This window comes from Siphateles boraxobius, unplaced genomic scaffold, assembly GCF_051911475.1.
Source record: "Siphateles boraxobius isolate OS27281-9 unplaced genomic scaffold, OSU_SipBor_1 6, whole genome shotgun sequence".
Taxonomy (NCBI): domain Eukaryota; kingdom Metazoa; phylum Chordata; class Actinopteri; order Cypriniformes; family Leuciscidae; genus Siphateles; species Siphateles boraxobius.
In genome coordinates this window covers 2,965,263-2,991,075 of record NW_027509186.1, presented here as the reverse complement: position 1 = coordinate 2,991,075, position 25,813 = coordinate 2,965,263, and the positions used below count along the sequence as shown (strand labels likewise).

The window sequence follows — 25,813 nt, the reverse complement described above, 5'->3', positions numbered from 1 at the left end:
TACTGTTAAGGATAATGGTAAATGTTAATGATTAAGGTTAATCATTTTCTGCTCATTAAGGATAATGAGTATACTGGTAAGGTTACCAGAACTCTGTGTTACTTATTAAGAGGGCCTTGAGGATAATAAGTTAATTGCATGTGCACAGATTAAGTTTGGTTTATTGTTACCGCCTTGTTATAGGTTAACAAGGGACTGGGTAAGATTTATGTGGATTTCGCCAAGAGGGCCTGGAAGGATGGCGAATATTGCACAGATAAGTTTAGCTTTTGGTTACCGCCTTGTTATAGGTTAACAAGGGACTGTACGGAAAAGCTATGTAGTATATGACTCTGTTGTGTCGGAGGAAGTGAATCGCAGAGGTCTGTGATAGTTTAAAGTTATTCAGTGAAGTATTGTTTGTAAAAACAGTGAGAAACACTGTGAGTAGAATATAGCTCTGTGTGTGTATGTAGGATCCTGTCCTGTGTGTCTGCTTGACTATGACTGTGGTTAAAAATAGGTGACAAGGAATGTGTGAATGTGCTTGAGAGACAAGTAATGTATAAATGAGTATTAAAAGTAAAGGAAATAGTAAAAGAAAACAATTGTTTCAAGATTATTGTAGTATAAATAAGTTAAAGTATAAAATATATATTAATAAATGGACTGATATATATATTAATGGATAAATAAATAAAAATGCACGTGCTTAATATATTATATCTTATATCTGAAGACGTCTAAAATTTGTATCTCATTATCCCTGAAGACAAAGTGAGAGAAAAATGATTCTATTGTAGATAATTAAGTTTGTACTAAGGAAAAAATAACTTGTGCAGTGTGCTAAAAGTGAACAAGATTGGGTGACAAAGTTTCAACAGTCATAAATAATTTACAGCAATCTTAGAATTGTAGTAAATGGGAATTGTTGGGAATGGGTGAGGAAAAGTTGATTCACCATGTTAGATTATTTTGAGCACAGCATGCAAATATAGGAGAAAGATTGAAGGCTGATTTTATGATAGGGAAAATTATTTAATTGTATTATACTCAGAAAATCAAAGTTAGATTATTGCTGATATTGCAATGAAGAAATAGCTTGCTTAGCTGCAACGAAGAACTGCTTTACTAAAAACAGAATGGGAGAACTGCTGTTGTCAACCAGTGATTATTATATAGTATAAAAGAACTAGGAAAAAGATGGTTAAAAAGTGGAATTTAGATAAAGAGCTAATAGCTCAGGAACAAATATTTATAAAGACTAATTTGATCTATGCAGCTCTCTGAGTGTTCAAGTTTCAGATGGCTTCAGTGTCGAATGGAAGAGGTGAAAGGTCAAAGACGACTGCAGAGAGAAGAAGAAGAGAGGGTGAGGGGCTTTCAGCTCCCCTTCTGAAGATGAGCACTCTCTGGAAAACTTAGCATGGAGAAAGACTGTTTAATGCTGGAAAAGGTGAAACTTTCACTATTTCACTGGAGACTTTTTCCTGAGGACAAGAGGAAAATCCTGAGATGCAAAGCTGTGGCAAAATCTATCAAAGCCCAAACTGAGAAGGGGCAGAGAAAAAAACAGAGCCAATATTCCTGTTTACACCAAGCCTTGAGTGACAGCTAGGCTGATGACACATGCAGAGCGACAGCCATGAAGCTTTAACAGACTGATAATCTAAAAACAGAAGAACTGACCGAAACCCTTCCCTTACGGGCAACACAGGTGTGGCAACTTCAATGATCACTCTAGAGACTGCTTCAAATTTAGTTAATTATTAGATTAACTTTATTCATTCTGATTATTCACTGGTCTCATAAGCAATTCTTTATATTCTCTGCTAAACTAACCCTCTTTGCTTTTCCAGTAGGTTCAAGTCCAGCCATATAAAAAAGAAAGAGAATACACTGAAAGAGAGAAGTGGGTGCTCAACTCACCAAATAGTTCAAACTGAGGCTGGATTTGGTATAGTGAGGATTATATGAAACAACTATAGGGCTAAAAGCATGAGAAAAATTATTCTGTAGCAAAGAAAAAGATAGACGCAAAATGTCAAAGAATTATTATTATTGTTTGCAAAACAATGATACTGGTCACTCCATTTTGTTTTGCTAAGTTTTTAGAGATATAGATTGGAGAAAAAATTACTCCAAAAGTCCAAAATTATGAAATCGCAAAAAATGCTGTCAAAACTGGGATAATCAGATGGAAATGTTGTTGGCCATGGATCCAAGATTATGCAGAGATCTCCAATTTATTTCTTAAAGCAGCTCATGAGCAAAAAAACAAAAAAGAATAGGAAAAATCAGAAAAACAAATGACAAAATGTATTTGAAAAATTACAATTGGCAGGCTTATTATTCTAAAATAATTAGTCTATTAGATTTTGTAAAAAGAAAGAAAAAAGGATTATAACAACGGTGTTAAACTAAACCTTATGATCATTGACACTTCTCAGTAGTGTTTGACATAGTTGTGTTGACCTGATCAACCCTTGGCTAAAATTATAGGATGCCACATTTAGAGCACAACCTGCAAGAATGTATGCTGGCCAGTGTGTGTGTGAGAGACACTGAGTGTGAATGAGTGAGAGATTGTGTTTGAAGAAACACTAAGGCAAATCAATTATTTTGCCAATACAGCTGTATTTAAAATTTAACATGTGGGCCCACAGGGCAAATTCTGCCCAATAAAATAATGACCATGGATGGATTTGGTTAAATTTCCTGGTCAGGAACTGAAGTAACAACATGAAAAAACAAAGAATGAAAAGAGAAAAATAAAAAATATAAAAACAGTGCCACATTTGCGCAGCGCATAACATATCTGACTTCCTTTGCAGCATAACACGTCTGCCTTTCTTTTCAGCATATCGTGATGGAGTTGATCTATGTCAAGAGTATGAAATATTGTCTTGTAACTTTTGTCAAAGTGGGTTGAGTATTGTCCAAGATGCCTAATAAATAGTGGGTTGATAGTGGAACTCAAGACAAAGAGATAACTGAGTTGAATTGACTAATTTTAAGAGTACATTGGAAATTTATTGTGAGAAAAATGCAAAAAGTTGCAAATAATGATGAAAAGTCAAATTTATGAAAAACAAATAGGAATATATGGATTAAAGTCCTGCTGTTAATGAAAGCAGAAAGGACACCACTCAGCCCACATGACCTTTCTACAGGTAACAGCGAGAAGTACAACGGGACAGATGAGCAGATGATTGAAATCACATGTTGTTTTCACTAACAAAAATAATTAAGCTTTAATTTACAGATAGCAGCAGCTCGATTCCAGGAAGGATTCTGGAACAAGTCTAACAAAAAGAACCAGTAACTGTGCTTTGTAATTTCAGAAGAAGTGATCAACAGTGTGACATTTGAGTCCATGCCTCTCAACTTAAAATACACCAAATGACTTCAGCAACCCCCCACAACTGAAGTGAGGGATCAAGGACATGCTGACAATGAGAGAAAGAGTCCATTGCAACGAACGACTCACTGGAGACACCCTGGTGAAAGATGTAATGATTGATGACAAGGTTAACAGAATGATCAAATCATGAATGGAAGAAAAGACAAACTTGACCAGAAACACAGTAATGAGAGGAACTGTGCAAAGAAAAGAGAATCAACAGAGATGAGTACAAGCTCAAACAATAGTCAACATCAACCAACTTTCCTATGATTGGATGTTCAGCCCTTGAATAGATTCAGTAGCAACTTAATAATAACCCCATCAAAACAAAAAATTATTGCGGAGAAAAATATATTACGCAACATAGAAAACAATGATAATGACTAATTAAGAAAAGAAACTAAAATAATATTAACAATTGATATAGTATAATGGGAATTAAGACAATTCATGAAGGAAAAAATTTGAACTAAAAATAACTTTAAAATAAATCTTAAAGGGTACTCAGATGTAACTTGTCAATACAAGGGTATACTTAAAATTATTTAAGGCTACAGTTTAAATTAAAGCAAGTATTAACATTGGGTATTAACAAATATTAGATTTAAGTTAAGAATACAATTTGATTCAATATGCAATTGATTAGTTAAAATTATATTACAAGTAGTGCTCGATAGAAAGTTTATAGACTTAGAGGAAGTTATTGAAATCCAATAACTAACAGGCCCTTGTGAACAATCTAAATGGCACCAGAGGGGGGTCAAGAATAGATATTTGGCATTTCACATGAAGGACAGATTGTTGAACCAATGAATACTTTTGAATATTCTCAGTCCAGATGCGCAATGGTTTTAAACCAGTGCGCAAAGGGGGGAGTAAGGAAAGGAATTAAAAATTAAAATGAATATAAAATTATAGGCATTTTAAATTAAAAGGCATTTTTGCAAAGTTTTGTGAAATTTGTGGCAAAAAGCAAAGTTAAGAAAAGAACAGCGACAAAAATAGGCCATATGTCAGTATACCATGTGGACATGATATAGATGGGTAAAAGCAATGAAATCAACAGAGGAGGGCAGGAACAGAAATTATATTTCTAACAGAAGTAATCCTTAGATTGGAAAACTATCAGAAATAAGGTCAGATTATATGTCAACTAAACAGAAGTATTGAAGATTAAAAATAAGTTGCATACGAACACAAGGAAGTTTTAATAATGATTAAGTTATAATGCTAATGGTTTAAAAGGTTGATAGAAAAACTTTTGAATTGTTAGATATAAAGAAAAAGAAATGTACATATAAGGAATATGTAAGATAGTGCAAAACGTTATTTGCTAGAGTTATTTTTCTAATTGTCTAATGAGTTTATTGAATGACTATTATGAGATAAATGTAACATTGCTCTGAAGCTTTCTTAGTTAGAGTGATTACATGAGACATAATTAGTTTATTCATGATAGTTTATTTAGAAATTAGTAGAAACGAAGAAAATGTATTCAGTTTAGTCTTGAACTGAGGAGCTACAATGAGAATGAGAAGCAACACGCGAGATTAAAAAGGTCAAAATGGAATTTATTGTTTAAATTTGGTAATAAAATAGACAGTAAGTGAAATGTATTGCAATTTATTAGATAGGTGTAAAGTGTTCTGTTCACTAAAATTGACTGACTAAAAGATGGATTCTTCGAATTTAAGAAATGATATTCTCTCATAAGAAGTGATAAAAGTTATGTTTACCCAGCCATATTTTGAATTAATTGTCATATGGATCAAGTAGAACAAAAATGCATAATAAATCAATTAGACTACTATAATAAGCAGATATTTATTATAATGCTTTGTCTGCATTAGGAGAAAAACAATTATGTGAAAAAAGTAGACTGACTTATGCTTAAAAATCAGTGTTGCACTTTTACTAAATAATATTGCGCAGGGAGGAAAATTTAGCGATTACGATCATGTTAGAAAACCTTAAGAGCAGAAGTTAAAGAAAACTTAATGTAAAATCTGGAAAATTATGATTTTCTCAATTAGAGATGTTTTTGGAGATGCAATATTAAAATTGGGTTATTATTCTGTTGTGTACTTTGTATATTAAGATCATTAGTTGGAAAACCACGGTTAAACGAATGAAAATGCGGAAAAAAGATAATGAAAACTAATTTGAGAGGGCAACCAAATTGATATTTACAAACCCTGGATGTTGATCCCATTAAATGAGGAATTGAGGACGAAGAAGATGATTGATGAGCCAGACCCTAGAGGATATCTACACCGCAAGAAAACTTTCAATAGTATAAGAGACTTTTATGTTTGATATACTCTACATAACTGTGACAATAACATGCAATGCAAGAACAAAGGTATACACACACTTATAACAATGTTTCAGTTTGTCTGACTAGGAGACCTCGATTCTTTTACTTTTTCCATTAAACAAAAAAGAAAGAACAACTAAAAGAAATAAAATGTATGGAAGAAGATGTTTGGCTCGAGTGCTCCTCCGGAGTGTGGTGGCTTAATCCAGTAATTGGAAAGGAGAATGAGTGACTCAGTTGGGTCACTAGGTAGTATAACTGAGGGAGCTGGATTTTGAAACTACACTCTGGAAAAAAGATAGTGAATGTGAGGCTTAATAAGCCTCAGAGGAGGGAATGTAGAAGATTTTATTATTTAGAAAACAAGTAATTTTGCTATATATTTGGACACAATTATTTCTTCTGTCTGTGACTTTGGATTTCCTCTGTGTATGTGAAAGACCTTGAATGGAATGTTGTTTGCTGCAGAAAATTCTATTCTGAGAAGTCACATGGTAAAAGACCTTTACCCAAAACTATCTATAGGGTGTGTTACCTTCCTTGGAAGAAGAAGTATGTATATAACTCTGAACAAAAATGTACTCGGGCGCGCACTGGAAGGCCAGAGGGCCAGAGAGCGTTAGAGCGCCGTTCTATGGAACGGGACGGCGTTCGAAAATAAAGTCTAATTATTTCTGGCATCAAAGATCTCTGCGAAGTTATTTTTCAGAAAGATTGAAAACCACAACAATACTTTCCAATATACTAACAAGGAGTTGCAGAGACAGGTTGTCGCCCCCGATCAGCGCGACTACAGCTCGCTACAAACAGCCTTCCCATTTCCAGGAACAGCGTCATATTAGCTCAACGCTTCACAGAAGCCAGTGAATCCAAAAAATAATCTAATACCTGTAGGGTCTGGACCAATCAGACACACACTAATTATTCATATTCACTATATTTAATGAATATAAAGGTCTATGAAACTCTCCCCCAAAACTAACCTCACAAATGAAGTTACTTTGTCAGCCGGGTGTCCGGTTACAGAACACTTTAAGACTGATAACAGACTTTACGACCTCAAAGGAATGTGGCCACATGCGCCACATGCTTAAGAGAGAGAGTCCATCTTTAATTAAATAAACTTTGCGGTGTTACTCTGATCTATGAAGGAACATGCCTCACAGAAACTGTGATGATTTACTGTCTCGTGTACTATTAGGTATAACAACATGGTATGTTTGATTGGGGTGTATGTGGTTGAACAACCACCCAACGGTCAATATAACCTCACCTGTATCATGCTTCCTAGCAAATTAATCCTCATTTAATGACACACACTTTGATGTACATCACCTTCTCTTAGAATGCAATGTGAATTTGTTATGTCTATTTGAGCTTGAATGAACAGTCTAAGCATGCTGGGGACAAAGACCATAAATCAACTAAGAGCCGCTTCCCCTCTCGGACATGTCACCTTACTCATAGGTCAGTTCAAACCTTAGGGGTTGGTTCTTTTCTCAGGGTATATCAGAGGCAGGCAACAGTGACCGCCCTCTCTTAGTTTTTTCATCCAGCCGCAACACTTTTCTGGTGAGACTGGGGAGCCCCCTCCCCCTCCACGGGGGCCCCAGGGCCCAGCAGGCCTCGATTCCAACCAGATCCGGCCTCATGGAAAAGGGAGAAGACTCTCTCACAAAGAACCAAGGACAATCTCAGGAGTTTTGGAACAAAGACTCCAACCAACAAAGACTCCAACCAACAACGACTCCAATCACCCATCCTTCCGACTTCCTCACTTCTCCTGGGTGCTCGGCGTGGCCTCAACAGAGTCCCAGGCCTTCACCAAACCAGTCATGCGTTCCTGGAGAAAGAGAACGCTCAACCAACTTCCACTTGACACTGCCGGAACCATCAACGACTCCAATTTTCAACAACTTCAAGAATTGTTCCCATTACAAATGCAAGTATTCAATTCAATGAAATGTGAAAATGAAATTCTGATGGTTCTTCTCATAGACCCTCTTCCGGTTTCCAATTTCATCCTATCACTAACCTATTTATGTATTCATGTGTGTATGTTGTTTAGTTTATTTATATTCATATAAATATCTATATTTAGTTAATAAAACTTGTACATAATATGTATTTGGTTCTGTTTTGTTTGCAATACAAGTCACTTTACGATCACGGTTTTTGCTACTGGCTCAAAGTACTGTACAGGCGAAGAAATAATTATTCTTCGGTGGCCATGGAAAGATACCCTTTATTAGAATAAATTAATAATCAAAATAGTTCGTTGGAAGAACTGATTAATTGATTGTAATATTAATTCAGCCACATCAAGTTAATCCAATTAACTGACCCAAATATTTATAATTAATAATAACAAGATATTATTGATTATTAATATTTCCAAAACCTGAGTTCCTTACATAGCTCACCATTACCTGCAGTGTGTTTCGAGCTGTGGCCTTCCGGCTCGTCTTAGGACAGACTGTGGGACAGAAAATGGAGACATGGCTGCCATCCACTGTTCTTTAAGAGAGGACCACACCGATGACTTTGCAGGTTCTCTCAGCCACATGTGTATGGCACTTCAACTGCCAATCAAAGGATTGAAAGTTGGTGGTCCTTTTTCAGGAAACAGAGGTACGTTTAACAATACTGTTACTCACATATTTTTCAATACTGTTTCATATTTCTGTAATCTTTTCGTAATATTATGCTGGGTTGGAACCATACAATGCTGACTTTGAAAATGTAGGCTTATTTATATGAGCGTCATACATGGATCAGGCTATGTACTGCCGATTGTGCAATAGTTATGATAAGTAAAAGGATTAGTGTGCATGGTTGACTGTTTCAAATTGTAATAAGTGTTGACAGTCCATTCTGCACTGGTGAATGCAGTGCAGAATGTTGTTTTCCAAGACTGTCACATAATTTAAGTATTTGTATTAGAAACATTTATACAGAACTAAAATCACTGTACTCCATTATTAGGACACAGTTCTGGATGGATTTATTCAGTGACCTGAGAGAGAGACACTACTTCAATGGCACCCATGAACACAAGTGCCTTGTACGGTATGTGTTCCTGGGCATCTTTCAGAAAGAGCTTGATGAACACCGAGAGCTTTGGAATAACCATACCATCAGACCCGTCCGGCAGTCTCTCTGTCCATCTGGGAAACCTGATACCATTTACAACCTGCCTCACAGGTTTGTATGTAACACCTGTATTGTCATTTTCAATAAATGTTTGGTTGGTTTCCCTTTGAGATTTAAACACTATTCAAAATGAGTTCACTGTTGTGCTTTCTGTGCGGCCTTAGGTTTGGTGGAAGGGATTGTGGATTCCCAGTGGATCCCCAAGTGTTACAGGAGTTCAAAGACCTTCTGCCACCCACAAACAGTTTGTGTGGAGATGCTAACCTCCAAGCATATTTTGCCAACTTGGAGAGACAGAGCCAGCTCGCTCCACCCATCAACTGGCCAGCTGCTGTTGACAACTACATTAGACTTGTTAGAAATGGCTGGTCTTTGAGAGAGAGAACTAACAGACGTGTAGGCAGTTTATTTTCTTTCAGACAGCATCAGGGCTGCCAACTTTTGAGTTTAGCTTGGCGTGAGACTACTCCAACGGGGGGGGGGGGGGTGGTCTGCACACGCAAGGTCTCTCGCTCGCTTACCTCTGCCGTGCGCGCGGTTTGGAGCACAATATCTTTACTCTAGATTACGGGATATTTAACTAATTTGCGGTATAACTAGTCGATCGCGAGTGGCTCAACAGGTAGATATATAGATAAACTCATCTTTCAGGCATTTTACCTACCGGGTTGACACTTAAGCGTGAGAAATCGGGGGTGTGGCGTGAGAGCGTGAGAATTGGGTCAATTGCGTGTGTCTCACGCTCAATGCGTGAGAGTTGGCAGCCCTGCAGCATTGCCTCCAGTGTGGTGTACTGATATGGACACCTTAAATTAAAGGTTAAATTAAAAGCAAAGATATTAATCGATTGCAATGACTTCCCTTACTTTTTCCACCATCACAATGTATGCTTTTGGTGTTAACAGTGTTGATAAATACGGTATGCTAAAGCTAATGGTGACTTTCATGCTAGATCGGTAACATTTCATGACCAATTTATGCAACAACAAATAAACTTCATTCTGATGGCTCTTGCAAAATGTTTCAGAATAGACAAACTTACATTTTCTTATAAAAATTATTTTATTTCTTTTAACTGTTAAAATACTGACAAACAGTAAAGTGCGAACAGTAACAGCAATGTAAATCTGTCACGGAAAGTTTCCAAATAGAGAAACTTGCACCTTTTCTTATACAAAAAATCATTGGACTTCTGTAAACCATGTAACCATACAAATAGTAAAGTGCGAACAGTAACAGCAAAGTAAATCTGCCATGAAAAGTTTCCAAATAGAGAAACTTGCACCTTTTCTTATAAAAAAAAAAATGGATTTCTGTAAACAATGTAACAGTGCAAAGTGCAATGCAAACAGTAACAACAATAATGCAAATTTGCCACTGATAATTAATTTCTGATTGACACCTCAATGGAGCCCAAATCCTGGAGCGTTCTTGATTCCATAATTCATGGCTTCCTCAAAGATTTCATATGAGGGTAAGATCGGGAGTTTTAATGTGTTCGCGCAGACATTAGCCTCAGGAAACCTTGAGTGTTTTCTGGAATGTGAGTTGAGGCTATGGTATTAATTTTGCTGCTGGGATTTCTTTCAGGCCTGTGGCGAACATCAGAATGTCCTGCAAGGACATCCCTGACCCTTCCTCTGTGGGGGTTGGGAGTAAAGAAACACATTGAGATTTATCATCCATTTGTGAACTTCACTTCAAACAACATACAGAAAATTATACCTTTTACAGCGATTAAGTAGTCCAGCCAGTAGCTAAGCACTCTCTCCTCCTCATGGCGATTTGAGCTACCAGTTGGGCTCATTTCTGGACGGAACAGTGACTCTACACTCTCGGCTGTCAGGTCTTCCGCACTGTAACACATGTAGGGCAGGAAAATGGAGGGATGCTGTTCCAGAGCGTTGAAAAAGTTGAGGGTAGCCAGGCCATCCTTGAACCTATTACCGGGTTGGGTTGTGGGTGAGGGGAAGAGGCAGATCATGGTAAGTTCTTAATGCTATTGCCAGTAGGACTCACATTTGTTAGACACTCATTTGAGTTTCATTCAAATTCTCGTTTGAATTCTTACAAAGTAGTCAGAGTGACCTACCTCTGGAAGGAAACATTGTTGCGGTAGGTGAAGTACCACTGGATGTAACCATCCACAACTTTTTCCTTATCCTCCAGTGTCCTCAGGCATTATAGAATCCTGCTGTCTGAAGCATGCTGGAGTGCTTATCTGCGAGTTCCACGAGTTCTTCCAGTGTCCTAGCATTCTTAATCTAGAGTAAAATAAAAACACTGTCTGTACACTCTAAAAAATGTTGGGTTATTTTGTGTACCCAATAACATTTCTTCTGGTGAGAAAATCCTGCACAACAGCTCTGTACTTTCATGTCAAGTTATAATATTTTGTCTATGATATAATGCACTTGTTTAAAGATTAATCCATTGTTCTTTCTGTTTTATGTAAAGACACTCTTGGAGATGTTGCTTTAAAAACCCTGCCAGCTATCCTTCCTCCATTGCCACACAAAACAGGCTACAAGATGGCTCGGCCCTCTTACCATGAGGCAAAACAAGCATTTGTTGATTTACAGCCTGTAGGTACATCATTTATGACAACACATTTGGGGTAATATTTGATCCATTTGTGCATATTTACCATTTAAAATTTCTATTTAAAGGTTGGAACAAACATCATCAAGTATTTGGAGGAGGAGGAGCAACGGAGGCAATTCCCTCATGTCCTGCAGCTTGGGGACAAATTCAACTGCTCACAAGCCTTCGTCATTGTGGGAGGAGCGGCACTAGAGCAAGACAGCCTTTTACAAGCTGTGGATACATGCTTTAAATTATTTTATGTTTTAGACATTGAGTATCCAACGCCTGCGGCAGCTGTTTGGCAGTTGCTACAACACACAATATTTCACGAGTTCACACTTACATACAATTAAAGGGAATAAAGTATAATGCGTATTTGGCGTGCTGTACGGGGGGAGGGCTCCGAGCTCGGAATTCGGCCCGAACCCAGAGTACTCCCCCCTGTATGTAAAGTGGTTTAGGACTAGAAGAGTGGAGAAGGGGTGGTGGAGGGACGCTGCTAAACTGTCAGAGAAATGAGGTGAGAGTGCTGAGTCTATATATACACGTTTTAATCATGATTGCTGAGTGCTCTCCACCCGTGTTAATTATCTGAACGTGCTTCTCCCGAACTTTGTTAATAAAACATCATATTCTGTGCCAGGAGGAGTTCCATCAACTCATTGTCGCCTACTTAGGCAGTTTATAATTGGATAAGCTGGACAAGCTTTGGTTTGTTTTGTTTGTGTATTTGTATTCCATGTTTCTTAGAACTTAAAACATAATTGTAATTAAATTAATTTTAGCATTCTGTGGCAGGAGCTGTTCCCTCAACACACTGTCGCCTTATGAGGCAGTTTATAATTGCATTACTTCTATTTATTTATTTATTTATTTATTGAAAGAATTTCTTATTTTAAGGAAGTAAATGAAAGCAATTGCAAACAATAACTTAATGAAAATGTTTACAACTTGTAATGTTTACAACTGTTTATTTGTGTTTTTGTGATCCATGTTTCTTAGAACTTAAAACATAACTCTAAATTAATTAATTTTAACATTAATATTCTGTGCCTGGAGGTGTTCCCTTCAACACGTTGCCTTATGAGGCAGTTTATAATTGCATTACTTTTTTTTATTTTATTTATTGAAACACTTGCAACAATAACTTTTGAATGCAATGTCTAATTGGATGTAAATAAAGCATTGTTAATATACTTAAGTTGTGAGTGAGTGAGTTATTTTCATGGAAATAATAGTAATTATAATTAATATTAATAATAGTTTGATTAAAGCATTTTGGCCAAATAACCCAACAGATTCGTTTTTTGAAACCCAATTTATTGGGTAAAACTAGTTACCTAAGTTATTGGGTTAAAATAACCCAACAATAGGTCGGTGCTATATCAACCCACCATTGGATTAGCTGTTGGGTTGATTTTAACCCAACTTTTTTAAGTGAGTATTGGTTGGAATTTAGACTACATATTAGTGACAAAGCATGGAAGTCACTGGTTTTATTCCAATATCACACTGGTTTTTCAAGCTACTGGGGTGTCCAAATTGTTGATTGTTCATCAAAATATATAAAAAAAAAATTCTTGAATATTCTTAGAAACACATAATTACAATTACCTCAAGGAGAACATTCCTGACTTCAGTATCAGGTATATCCTCAATTGGTGCCTCAATGGTCTTAACTTTACCAACCAGGTACTGGTAGAAGCTTGGGGAAAAGCATCGAGGCCCTGGACCACCATGTACAATGGAGACGGCAACCATTCTTCCAACATGGAAATACTCATCACCTTCTGCAGCTAACAATGGCAATGTTCCACGGTTAGTTCAAATTGATTTATAATACTGTCAAAATGTGACAAAAAGTGAATTACCTTTGCTATCAAATGACAGGTATTTGCCATCTTCTTTGCCTTCAAAAAATCGACTGGTTTTAATGGCGTCCATCAAGAGTGTCAGAAATTCCCGTGTAGGCCCTCCTGTGTCCACAGCCTCCTCTGTTTGCCCGATGTCATCAGTGAATTTGACCAAAAGGCTACAGGTGGGGTCAAATGAGGAACGTTTGAATCCCCTCAGAGCACCATCCCAGACATTAGCACGGTTTATATTTAACCTGCTACAGCTTTTTGTGTTAATGTTGTATGACAGATTTGACAGAACGTCTGCAGCCGTCAGTCCAATATCTGCGTCTCTGCAACACAAGAAAGAGAAACATTGACACTGCCTTTTATTTGGATAATTAAAATATAAATCTTTTATGGTCCCATTACAGTGAGAACACCATATGTGTGTGATGAAATGTGATGGGCATAAGCATGAAGCACACATTGCAAGCTTTCAATAATTTCTGCCAGATTTTGTTTCGGTTTAGGGGTAAGTAAAAAAATATATACAATTTGAATATTTGCTTTAATAATTGTATGGCAACAGAAACCAGGTAAAATGCCAAATGTAGCTTGAACTATGTAATATATCTGAGGAAACAAACAAAAAAAACAACAACAAAGGTTGACAGCATTATTTCTATCAAAGTACCTGTCTTCCTCCTGAAAATTGTCTACGTCCTCAACATCAGAGCAACTGCTGTCAATGACAACTGGTGCATAGATCTTGGTATATGTGCTGTGGATTAAACAATGAAATACTAAAACAAGATGGTTGTGAAATTACAGTAAAAAGTGTTATACTTGGTACTGTAATGCATTACATTCAGCAGTCAATATTTCATGCTAAACCCAGAGCCAAAAGTATTAGTGCAATGACCGAACAATTTGAATCCATTGTGACTTACTTGTAGAAGTCACATGATGTGGTGTTTTTGGGTCCTGGTCCTGCTCCATTGGCCTGTTTATGAAAGTAGAGATAACACCAAACAAATTAACAATAATTACATCATTAACATAAACTTAATAACATTACAGAATAATACATACTTGCCCATCAGATGGCCTGGACACTGTTGGTGGACATTGTTTTGGTAAACTAAAACAAACAAATAATTTGAATAATTTAATTTAAATCATAATATAGATATTTGTTAATATGATTTAAAGAGCACAACATGCTCGATCTATTCCTTCTCGCAATTGAAAGAAAAAATAAATGAATGCTGTGAAATACGTGGATAATCAAAAACCACAAGCACAGGTCTCAAATTAGCGGGAGAAACTTACATTTTCAGTGGAAGGCTAGCAAATGCCTCATCATCGGATTCTGAAGAGGAGTCATCTCCATGACTTTGGAAAGAGAAAATGATGCATCATTATTAGGCTAGGTATATGCAAAATATATGGCAATTTTACAACCAGCTCAAATTAAATTAAGAACTCACTTAATTACCAACCATTATCAATTATTATTATTATTATTTTACATACATGTACTTCAATACTTACTCGAATCCTGAAGGGGGCAGTTGTACAGTACGATCCTCTGGTAAGACTTTCCAATGGCCTCTTTATAATGTTCAAGGACAAAGGGTTTGTCTGTGCCTGGTATATTTTGTACCTGAGAGCCATCAGGATATACCAGGACATATTCTCCATCGTACATCATGTCTTGATTAAAATCTCGCTGTTTTTTTATAGCAGCTGGCAAAATTTGTTTTGATGACCACAGGGGTTCAACATTTAATGGCAAAGTTTTCCCTCTTATAGGTTTTAACCCATATTTTGTTCTGGTCATTATGCCAATTGAAATCTACAGAAATAAGAAAAGAAGAAAAACAAACATGTTTAAGACTGTGTACTGTGTAATAGTCACATTGTGACCTAAACCTCCATATTAGTTTACCTTGACCATAATGTTTGGTTTATTTTTAGCCTTTGAAAAGGTCCTCCTCTCAGCCTCTTTAACTTCCCTGAACCTCATGAATTGACCTGCTCTTCCTTGGATACTTGTCTCATTCACTAACACACACACACACACACACACACACACACACACACACACACACACACACTGATTCATTATAGCTATGCTTTGTGATTGGTTGATAAATTGCCACCTTTCTGACAGCTAAAACCATGGGACAATTCAATGCAGCACAGTAACGTTAAAATGGGAGCACAGTAAGGGGATATTACCTGTAGGCCCACGGCCTAGGCTTGATGACGTGGATGGACACACCGTAAGGAACCCCACGTTCAGACCACACGACGGGCAAAACTTGGGAGCGTCCCCCAGTTGCTCGGCACAATACGGACAGAACATTTCAAACTAAAAATTAAATAAATAGTTCAGATATCAGGACAACATTGTACAAACGCCAGTAATGCATCTATTTAATGGCCAGACACGAGCTAGCCAGCTAACTTAGTTTCCAGCTAACAACGTTGGCAGACTAATACGTTATGGGGACAATAACTTAATATGTTAAAAACACACAAAACCACTTCGGTATCAGAGCACATCGACAAGTCTGTCATAATGAAAGAGAAACACTTACCTCTTGAGACAAGAAAAGCACAGCACACATTCAAAAAATAGCGCTAAGACAACCGGATGGATGCGGGTCCGTCACTGATTATGGCCCCCCTGGAAACATTTCCGTTGTGTTTTTGCAGTTTGCAGTTTGTTTCCCTATTTGCTCGTGCTGCGAATATTTGCAGCGAATGTGAAATCGACAAAGTTGTTTTCTGAATTTGCATGTGTTTTCTGAATTTGTATGTGTTTTCTGAATTTGTATGTGTTTTCTGAATATGTAGTTGTTGTGGCGTTGTTTGCATGTGTTTTCTGAATTTGTATGTGTTTTCTGAATATGTAGTTGTTGTGGGGTTTGTATGTGTTGTGACCCTTCTCGGCCACCGTACTTTACAAATATGAATATATAATTCATGAAAATCTTTCTGGATTTTGTCTTTCAGATCAGCTGAAAGCATAGCAGAGATTGCTTTCCATTTCTCCCAGCTGAGACAGAATTTAGATGTATTGTAACTGGAGGTTCCAAAAACATTTCAGACACAAGTATTGAGAGTTTCAGATATTCCCTCTTTCTTCAACAGAGCCCTGAATGCCCCTCGGGTTTTGGAAATAATCCCCTAACCTCTTTCATGATGTAATCAGCTATTTTCCTGACCTGCTACCTCTTTTAGACTTTTTATGCCAACACATTGTAGAAGGTTCAGCAAGTGGCGCTGTGGCTTAGTTTGTCAAAGTGCCTGTCTTGTAAACAGGAGATCCTGGGTTCGAATCCCAGCAGTGCCTATGCCACAGGATGTGGGCACCGCTCACTTAATCTTTTACATATGTAAATCTTTGCATGCTGAACAGTGTGCATCTGCACAAAATGTGGAAATCTAAGAAGTGATGTGCATGCAATAGCGTCTTAAAGTTTGTCTTTTGTGGCTCTGTGGCACAATGGATAGCGCATTGGACTTCTAGATTGTGAATGGAGATATTCAAAGGTTGTGGGTTCGAGTCCCACCAGAGTCGTGCATACTCTCTTTTGCTCAGATGTCTTTGTGTTGGACAAGCATATGCTTAAAACTTGAATCCATAAACTACTTCAGAAGCATACCCTTCACGTTCTGCTTATTTCCCTCTTTGGACACACCCAACTCAGATCACAGAGTACTCTACTAATTAACTTAAGTCACCTATTTAAATAAGAATAGGTTGAAATCCACTGGTCTAGGCCAAACTCTGCATCAACCTATTGTTGGCCACCTACCTAGAAAAAAAAAGAAGAAAAAAAAAACACGCTTTCCATTTCTCCAAGCTGAAACAGCATTTAGATGTATCGTAACTGGAGGTTCCCGAAACATTTGAGACACGAGTACTGAGAGTTTCGATCCAGAAATAAATGGCTTGAGATATTCCCTTGTCCCTCAACAGAAGCCTGCACACCTTTCAGGTTTTGGAAATAATCCTGTAACTTCAAAGGGACCTATTCATGATGTAATCAGCTATTCTCCTGACATGCTACCTCTTTTAGACTTTGTATACAAAAGCATCGAACCAGTGACAGTAACTTTTGTGTGGCTTAGTTGGTTAAAGCGCCTGTCTAGTAAACAGGAGATCCTGGGTTCGAATCCCAGCAGTGTCTTATCTGTGGCTTCTAAGAGTAGTCATTCAATCATCTCTGATGTGAAAGTCTTGGCAGGAAAGACAATCTGGTCTTTTCGGTTGCAAATGAAGGTTTTAAAAAGTGTCCCGTTTTTTGGGTCCCACCAGAGTCACGAATGGTGTCCATTTGCACAGACGTCTTTACCAGACTGACATTTGCTTAAAGCTGGGGTTTTCCAACTTTTTCAGAAGCCTACGCAGCACATTTTTCTTCTTTTCCTTATTGAGCACACCCAAGTCAGATCGTCCAGTACGTTACTTATCAATCAATTATTTGATTCACCTGTATTAAATGAGAGAGATAATAAAACAAATATATATATGTGGTGCAGATGCGCTTCAAGAATGGTTTGCAAGTTCCTGGCTTAGGCCTGAAATCTGCTACTACCGATTGATATGGTCAAGCCTATGGATATTTGTACAAACAAAGTCTTTACATATATGAAGAATAATACATGGATATCTTTCTGGATTTTGCCCTTTCATATCAGAAGACGGCTCAGGAAACATTTTAGGCATGACTATCGAGAGTGTAGAGCCAAAATTAAATGAGTTCAGACATTCCCTTGAGGCGTGAAAGGCCCTCGTGTTTTGGGAAACAATCCTCTTACCTCTAAGGGACCTCGTTCATGACGTGATCAGCTGTTTTCCTGATGTGGTACCTCTTTTAGACTTGTTTTACCAACAAATTTCACAGTATCTGGCGCTGTGGCTTAGCTGGTCAAAGCGCCTGTCTCGTAAACAGGAGATCCTGGGTCCAAATCCCAGCATTGCCTTTGGCACAGGATATGGGAGTGCTTAACCTTTTCACATATGAAAGTCTTTGCATGACGAACTGTGTTTACCTGCACAAAACTGGAAAAACTAAGAAGTGCTGCGCATGCAACACTTCCCTGAAGTGTGTCATTTTATGGTACAATGGATAGAACTTTGGACTTCTAGGATGCGAATGGAGAAATTCCCTGGTTGTGAGTCCCACCAGAATAGTCAGTGGCCTCTTTTGCTCTGATGTCTCTGTGAGTCAGACATATGTTTAAAACTGGGGTCCACAAACTACTTCAGAAGCCTACCCTTCACATTCTGCTCATCTCCCTTATTGGACACACCCACGTCAGATCATAGAGTACTCTACTAAGTAGCTCAATTAACCCTTTTGAAATAAGGTAAATAACGAAAATGTATAGCGTCTGGGAGCTTTCGAGAATGTTTTGAAAACCACTGGCTTAGGCCAGAATCTGCTACTTCCTATTGTTGAGATCCAGCCTCTGGATGTATTCAAAACAGTCTTTACAAATATGAATATATAATTCATGAAAAGCTTTCTGGATTTTGTCTTTCAGATCAGCTGAAAGCATAGCATAGATTGCTTTCCATTTCTCCTAGCTGAGACAGAGTTTAGATGTATTGTAACTGGAGGTTCCAAAAACATTTCAGAAACACGTATTGAGAGTTTCAGATATTCCCTCTTTCTTCAACAGAGCCCTGAATGCCCCTCGGGTTTTGGAAATAATCCCCTAACCTCTTTCATGATGTAATCAGCTATTTTCCTGACCTGCTACCTCTTTTAGACTTTTTATAGCAACACATTGTAGAAGGTTCAGCAAGTGGTGCTGTGGCTTAGTTGGTCAAAGCGCCTGTCTAGTAAACAGGAGATCCTGGGTTCGAATCCCAGCAGTGACTATGCCAGTGGATGTGGGCACCGCTCACTTAATCTTTTACATATGTAAATCTTTGCATGCTGAACAGTGTGCATCTGCACAAAATGTGGAAATCTAAGAAGTGATGTGTATGCAATAGCGTCTTAAAGCTTGTCTTTTGTGGCTCTGTGGCGCAATGGATAGCGCATTGGACTTCTAGATTGTGAATGGAGATATTCAAAGGTTGTGGGTTCGAGTCCCACCAGAGTCGTGCATACCCTCTTTTGCTCAGATGTCTTTGTGTTGGACAAGCATATGCTTAAAACTTGAATCCACAAACTACTTCAGAAGCATACCCTTCACGTTCTGCTTATTTCCCTTATTGGACACACCCAACTCAGATCACAGAGTACTCTACTAATTAACTTAAGTCACCTATTTAAATAAGAATACTTTGAAATCCACTGGCCTAGGCCAAAATCTGCAACAACCTATTGTTGGCCACCTACCTAGAAAAAAAAGAAGAAAAAAAAACACGCTTTCCATTTCTCCAAGCTGAAACAGCATTTAGATGTATCGTAACTATAGGTTCCCGAAACATTTGAGACACGAGTACTGAGAGTTTCGATCCAGAAATAAATGGCTTGAGATATTCCCTTGTCCCTTGAAGGAATACAAGTTTATTAAAAGGTTTAATCTAACTTCTAATACTATCATATATAAACTGAGAAAGTTCTGTTTGTTGAAGTTAGCATTTCAGGTTAGGATGGTAAATGATATCAGCTGTGAAACAGTTTCCAGCAAGAGAATCTGGCAAATCCTGTTTTCTCCATTGTAAGTTAAATGAGTCTGATCACTGAGACTTTCTTTAATGGCTCTGAGATGGCTCTTGGAACCAGAGTTCCTGGCCACTATCAGCATTTGAATAGTTATGCTGATTCCATTGGATTGGTAATGCCCTCAGAGTAGGGTGTGTTCGTACTACATTTGCATGCTTTGTTTGAATTTATCTCCACCTCCAGAAGTCCCTCCTCTTAAAATGCCTATAATATACCATGTAAAGTTACTTTAATTTAGACGATGTTGGAATGACTGCAGCTACCGACAAGCAATAAAGAACTTCTGCTTGGAAAACTTCCACCGTCTCCTGGTCTGAGCTTCTAACTTTTCTACAAAGAAAAAGTTCACAACACCCTTATCCCTCAACAGAAGCCTGCACACCTTTCAGGTTTTGGAAATAATCCTGTAACTTCAAAGGGACCTATTCATGATGTAATCAGCTATTCTCCTGACATGCTACCTCTTTTAGACTTTGTATACAAAAGCATCGAACCAGCGACAGTAACTGGCGCTGTTGCTTAGTTGGTCAAAGCGCCTGTCTAGTAAACAGGAGATCATGGATTCGAATCCCAGCAGTGCCTATGCCAACTGGAGGTTCCCGAAACATTTGAGACACGAGTACTGAGAGTTTCGATCCAGAAATAAATGGCTTGAGATATTCCCTTGTCCCTCAACAGAAGCCTGCACACCTTTCAGGTTTTGGAAATAATCCTGTAACTTCAAAGGGACCTATTCATGATGTAATCAGCTATTCTCCTGACATGCTACCTCTTTTAGACTCTTTTAGGAAGATAACGAAAATGTATAGCGTCTGGGAGGTTTCGAGAATGGTTTGAAAACCACTGGCTTAGGCCAGAATCTGCTACTTCCTATTGTTGAGATCCAGCCTCTGGATGTATTCAAAACAGTCTTTACAAATATGAATATATAATTCATGAAAATCTTTCTGGATTTTGTCTTTCAGATCAGCTGAAAGCATAGCAGAGATTGCTTTCCATTTCGCCCAGCTGAGACAGAATTTAGATGTATTGTAACTGGAGGTTCCAAAAACATTTCAGACACAAGTATTGAGAGTTTCAGATATTCCCTCTTTCTTCAACAGAGCCCTGCATGCCCCTCGGGTTTTGGAAATAATCCCCTAACCTCTTTCATGATGTAATCAGCTATTTTCCTGACCTGCTACCTCTTTTAGACTTTTTATGCCAACACATTGTAGAGAGTTCAGCAAGTGGCGCTGTGGCTTAGTTGGTCAAAGCGCCTGTCTTGTAAACAGGAGATCCTGGGTTCAAATCCCAGCAGTGCCTATGCCACATGATGTGGGCACCACTCACTTAATCTTTTACATATGTAAATCTTTGCATGCTGAACAGTGTGCATCTGCACAAAATGGGGAAATCTAAGAAGTGATGTGCATGCAATAGCGTCTTAAAGTTCGTCTTTTGTGGCTCTGTGGCGCAATGGATAGCGCATTGGACTTCTAGATTGTGAATGGAGATATTCAAAGGTTGTGGGTTTGAGTCCCACCAGAGTCGTGCATACCCTCTATTGCTCAGATGTTTTGGAAACAATCCTCTTACCTCTAAGGGACCTCGTTCATGACGTGATCAGCTGTTTTCCTGATGTGGTACCTCTTTTAGACTTGTTTTACCAACAAAATTCACAGTATCTGGCGCTGTGGCTTAGCTGGTCAAAGCGCCTGTCTTGTAAACAGGAGATCCTGGGTTCAAATCCCAGCAGTGCCTTTGGCACAGGATATTGGAGTGCTTAACCTTTTCACATATGAAAGTCTTTGCATGACGAACTGTGTTTACCTGCACAAAACTGGAAAAACTAAGAAGTGCTGCGCATGCAACACTTCCCTGAAGTGTGTCATTTTATGGTACAATGGATAGAACTTTGGACTTCTAGGATGCGAATGGAGAAATTCCCTGGTTGTGAGTCCCACCAGAATAGTCAGTGGCCTCTTTTGCTCTGATGTCTCTGTGAGTCAGACATATGCTTAAAACTTGAATCCACAAACTACTTCAGAAGCATACCCTTCACGTTCTGCTTATTTCCCTTATTGGACACACCCAACTCAGATCACAGAGTACTCTACTAATTAGCTTAAGTCACCTATTTAAATAAGAATAGGTTGAAATCCACTGGCCTAGGCCAAAAGCTGCAACAACCTATTGTTGGCCACCTACCTAGAAAAAAAGAAGAAAAAAAAACACGCTTTCCATTTCTCCAAGCTGAAACAGCATTTAGGTGTATCGTAACTGGAGGTTCCCGAAACATTTGAGACACGAGTACTGAGAGTTTCGATCCAGAAATAAATGGCTAGAGATATTCCCTTGTCCCTCAACAGAAGCCTGCACACCTTTCAGGTTTTGGAAATAATCCTGTAACTTCAAAGGGACCTATTCATGATGTAATCAGCTATTCTCTTCTTATAGACTTTGTATACAAAAGCATCGAACCAGTGACAGTAACTGGCGCTGTGGCTTAGTTGGTCAAAGCGCCTGTCTAGTAAACAGGAGATCCTGGGTTTGAATCCCAGCAGTGCCTAATCTGTGGCTTCTAAGAGTAGTCATTTAACCTTCTCTGATGTGAAAGCTTAAAGCTTGTCTTTTGTGGCTCTGTGACGCAATGGATAGCGCATTGGACTTCTAGATTGTGAATGGAGATATTCAAAGTTTGTGGGTTTGTCATATGGGTAATTAATAAATAAAAACGTATCGATACAAGGCCCCCACTCCAGAGCATTTTTTCACACACCGGCTTGTCTTGTGGATGTCTTGTGGATGCCATACCACCTTTGGAAGGTCAGGCTGTGCTGTCCTGTGTGTGGAGAATCAGGGTGTTCTGGTTAACCTCCACCAGCTGCATGGATGTTCCCCCATCACCAAGCTGTTGCCCAGTACAAGCTGCCTTATCCTGCGATAGTCTTGCAGGATCAGAGACAATCTTGACAGGGCTCCCTTGCCTTTTCTTTTGGGGCTTGGGTGGACAGTGCAAAGTCTGATGAAGATGGTCTCCAGCAGACGGCAACAGTCAGGCCACTGAGCAGGTGCGCTGCTTGCACCCAGCACACATCTGGTGGTGCTCTCTACACCAGGGTGAGTGGGCTTCTTCGGGACCTTGAAGCGTCCACTCAGCAGTCTCTTTCGGCATCGACTGTCTTACACCACCCGTTCCTTGTCCCGGTCATCCAGGTTCTGCCAAAGAGCAATTATGGTGTTGGCTTCCTGGTTGGTCAGGCTGAGGGCTGTGTGGTCCCGGAGATCCACCAGATATTCTGCCAGCTGGTCCACATGTTGATAACCCGGGATATTTTGGTAGTCAACAGCCTATTAAAAAACACAAACATGCAATACAATTATTACATCACATCTGTCTAATGCATAATTCCATAACTGATTGTGTTATTTTCCTGTTTATCACCGTAAAGCACTGTATAGTACAAAGCAGAGAGAGCGCCATTCTTGACATTTTACAAAGCACCAAATAAATAAAGATGACTTGACTTGATGTGTATTTGCAGCTTACAAATGAATTTAGGCTGTACTTTTAAATGTAAAATATGTGGAAAGTCTGGATTTAAAGCACTGGATGTTAATTCATCATAATTATTCTAGTTAATTTGAAAGACATACAAAGGAGTAGTATTTACCGTCTCTTCTTCATCATCATCCTGACCAGCATCCTCTGGCTCTGAGGGGAGAGTTGAAACAGATGTTTCAGAGGGAACAGGTGTGACAGCAGTCCCTGAGGGTCCAGGTGATGAAGGAGACTGTGTGAGGACAAGTTTGGGGTCAGGGACCAGTGAAGGGGATGTGGAGCCCAGTACAGGTGTGGCACTGCTGGTGACCAGGGTGGAAGAACCCAGTGTCAGTGTGGAAGAGGGTGGTGACAGAACAGCCTCCGGATCTGCTATTGTGTGATCCTCGCTGATGTCACAGAAGCCCTCATCTTCATCTCGCTCCTCCACACTGAGGTCCTCAATGAGCTCTGCTGTCTGCTCAGAGTCAGGATTCATGTCCTGCAGTGCCTGACCAGTCTGCTGGAACAGATACTGCACTCCAATGAGCTCACCTGAAATAAAAACAATAAACAAACGGAAATTAAATAGAATGTTGTGTATCATTTTTGATACATTAGGCTTTTGTAGTAGCTCATATAGTGTGAGAATATAGAGCTCATCGTCAAGGAGAAAAAAAACAAAATAGTTTTATTAAGAGGCCAAACACGTTTAATTATGGGGGCAAAACATGAAATGAAATGCAATACAATGATGATTGAGAGAAAAGTCTGATGATCATTTTGATATTTACATGTAACATGATTTTCTAATCAAGTGAACCCAAACTGCTTCAGTCTAGTAACTAGTCATTAAATATTACTAACAATATAAAAGTTATTCTTACAATTACTTTATAAAATCAGTAAAGGTTTTACAATGAAAAGAAACGTGAAGCACGAGCTGAAGGTGGACACTTTTACAATTATACTAAAAGACTATAATCAATCAGACGACAGAGGGCATGTTTCCTAAAAATTTTTGATCATGTTGATCATTTAGAGTCCTTTAGAAACTTGCATATCAATTATGATACAATCTACTCTATAGGGTTAAATCTGACATACAAACGGAGGTTACACAGAAATTGCAAGTTGATAAAATAAAAAATATATAAAACAATTCTCACCGGTGTAACATGCAGGGGGACAAAACGTGGGGACCACTTTCCTGCCAAACAGCTTTTCATAATTGCCGTTTACACAGTGAACAAGTTCTCCTGTGTAGCTGCGCAAAGCTGATGGCTCCGATGACAGGGAAGCAGCCTCCCGGTCCTGGTTCCACCGGTGTAGACCCTCCAGCAGATAAATCTGAAAGTTCAGACTGTTTGCACTGGTCCCTGTAAATAGACACAACAGTGTTTAGGAGGTGTTAAAGGAACACACAAAAACACTTAATGCTCTTTCTTTACACCTGCACAGTGTGTGTGACAAAGACAATACCTGGGATGAAACGGTTCAGGTGTAAATGAAAGGACTCGAGAGAAGTGGAGCCTCTGGCACAACTGTAGGTCTTCAGAAGCACACCTCCCTTGTTTAGGCTCCCTGTCTCTGTATAGAGCACAACACCAGGGGGGTCTTGAATGCATTTCACATGCTTCTTCTGGACATTCCAGATGTGCTCCATCCTTTCTCGGTCCAGGAGAGGAACACCCAGGGAGTCTTTGCCCTTGCTGCTCAGGAGCTCTGTAAGCAGCCGCTCAAGGAGAAGGATGGTAGTCTCCTCTCCACAGGTCCTCCTCCGGCAATGGAGTGCCAGCTCATTCCTGGTAAGATGCTCGTTGACATCTTCATCTGTCAGCGCAGGCCAACCCTGGGATATCAACAGCTCTCTCTTTGCTTTGCGAAGCATAGAAACATCAGCCGCATCCCACTCAAAAATGCACGCTGACAGCCGTGACATGAAGATGGGATACAGCTGATGGGCATCAGTTGTACACCCCATGGCAATCCTGCGCATAAAATGCCAGATGTCCAAGCGAATCATGAGATCAGGCCACCCTCTGAATCTGGTTTTCAGCTTGGTCTCACCCACATCAGTGCAGCAGCCACAGTCCACGTACAAAACAGCAGGTGGATCCACACTAGCCTGCTGGTACCTTTTCACCAGACCATCGACCATCATGTCCAGTCCTGCTCCTTCCTGTGCTGTCAGCACACTCATGAGCACCTGACCAAACTCATTGCCAACAGAGGTAAGCCAGAGTCCCGTTCCCCTTGCCGTCCCAGCCAGCTTCTTAGTGATCTGCAGTAGATGACAGGAAGCATGCA

At 39.0% G+C, this 25,813-nt stretch overlaps 1 long non-coding RNA gene and 10 other non-coding genes across 11 annotated transcripts; all 11 read left to right on the top strand.

Annotated features, from left to right (window-relative positions):
* The first annotated feature begins 8,271 nt into the window (after positions 1-8,271).
* Positions 8,272-9,160, top strand: LOC143715514 (uncharacterized). The gene is made up of 3 exons (XR_013195789.1): positions 8,272-8,333; positions 8,688-8,771; positions 9,020-9,160. It is a non-coding gene; the product is annotated as an uncharacterized LOC143715514 (long non-coding RNA).
* A 7,409-nt stretch (positions 9,161-16,569) lies between these two features.
* On the top strand, positions 16,570-16,643 carry trnat-ugu (transfer RNA threonine (anticodon UGU)). The gene has a single exon. It is a non-coding gene; the product is annotated as a tRNA-Thr (tRNA).
* Positions 16,644-16,782: 139 nt separating this feature from the next.
* Positions 16,783-16,871, top strand: trnar-ucu (transfer RNA arginine (anticodon UCU)). Its single transcript is given in 2 exon segments — positions 16,783-16,819; positions 16,836-16,871. It is a non-coding gene; the product is annotated as a tRNA-Arg (tRNA).
* A 1,335-nt stretch (positions 16,872-18,206) lies between these two features.
* Positions 18,207-18,280, top strand: trnat-cgu (transfer RNA threonine (anticodon CGU)). Its single transcript has one exon. It is a non-coding gene; the product is annotated as a tRNA-Thr (tRNA).
* An 830-nt stretch (positions 18,281-19,110) lies between these two features.
* On the top strand, positions 19,111-19,184 carry trnat-agu (transfer RNA threonine (anticodon AGU)). The gene has a single exon. It is a non-coding gene; the product is annotated as a tRNA-Thr (tRNA).
* Positions 19,185-19,323: 139 nt separating this feature from the next.
* Positions 19,324-19,412, top strand: trnar-ucu (transfer RNA arginine (anticodon UCU)). Its single transcript is given in 2 exon segments — positions 19,324-19,360; positions 19,377-19,412. It is a non-coding gene; the product is annotated as a tRNA-Arg (tRNA).
* Positions 19,413-20,488: 1,076 nt separating this feature from the next.
* trnat-agu (transfer RNA threonine (anticodon AGU)) lies at positions 20,489-20,562 on the top strand. Its single transcript has one exon. It is a non-coding gene; the product is annotated as a tRNA-Thr (tRNA).
* A 649-nt stretch (positions 20,563-21,211) lies between these two features.
* Positions 21,212-21,285, top strand: trnat-ugu (transfer RNA threonine (anticodon UGU)). The gene has a single exon. It is a non-coding gene; the product is annotated as a tRNA-Thr (tRNA).
* Positions 21,286-21,424: 139 nt separating this feature from the next.
* On the top strand, positions 21,425-21,513 carry trnar-ucu (transfer RNA arginine (anticodon UCU)). The gene is given in 2 exon segments: positions 21,425-21,461; positions 21,478-21,513. It is a non-coding gene; the product is annotated as a tRNA-Arg (tRNA).
* Positions 21,514-21,649: 136 nt separating this feature from the next.
* trnat-ugu (transfer RNA threonine (anticodon UGU)) lies at positions 21,650-21,723 on the top strand. The gene has a single exon. It is a non-coding gene; the product is annotated as a tRNA-Thr (tRNA).
* A 734-nt stretch (positions 21,724-22,457) lies between these two features.
* Positions 22,458-22,531, top strand: trnat-agu (transfer RNA threonine (anticodon AGU)). Its single transcript has one exon. It is a non-coding gene; the product is annotated as a tRNA-Thr (tRNA).
* Positions 22,532-25,813: the final 3,282 nt, after the last annotated feature.